The sequence below is a fragment of the Halyomorpha halys genome, unplaced genomic scaffold (genome assembly GCF_000696795.3).
Source record: "Halyomorpha halys isolate HHAL.00 unplaced genomic scaffold, Hhal_1.1 Scaffold708.1, whole genome shotgun sequence".
Lineage (NCBI taxonomy): Eukaryota > Metazoa > Arthropoda > Insecta > Hemiptera > Pentatomidae > Halyomorpha > Halyomorpha halys.
In genome coordinates this window covers 395,322-395,741 of record NW_027113783.1, presented here as the reverse complement: position 1 = coordinate 395,741, position 420 = coordinate 395,322, and the positions used below count along the sequence as shown (strand labels likewise).

Below are 420 nucleotides of genomic sequence, written 5' to 3'. Positions count from 1 at the left end.
TATTCAGAAAATAAATCATTTGGAAAAATCCCTAACTGTTGTGGGACAATCGATGTTTACATGTAACCTCAAGGCAGGTTTTCGTTTTGGAAGAAGGCAGTCGTTGTGTAGAGAGAGAGGAGAAATGATGTCTTCAGGATGAGGAGGTCCTAATCAATTTCTGTCAAGAGGAAGCCATTTTGGACGCTAAGACAAGAACAATAAGAAAAAAGAAGACACCAAGGGTCAACGAAGGAAGATCGTGAGCTTGGTTAGTTTTTGCTATACATTAAAATAGATTCATGTAAAAAAAAAAAAATAGATATTAATTTAATTAAGAGAAATCATTGTAAGTGTCTGTATTCTGATTGTCTAGCAACTACACGCCCTGAGATTAAGTCTTCTTTTATATAATAAAATTATATTATCTATTTTATATTA

General features: G+C 32.6%; 1 protein-coding gene across 5 annotated transcripts in view; it reads left to right on the top strand.

The window, feature by feature from the left end:
• LOC106685520 (uncharacterized) overlaps positions 1–420 on the top strand; it is a 13,833-nt gene that overhangs the window by 8,572 nt on the left and 4,841 nt on the right. The window lies entirely within an intron of this gene.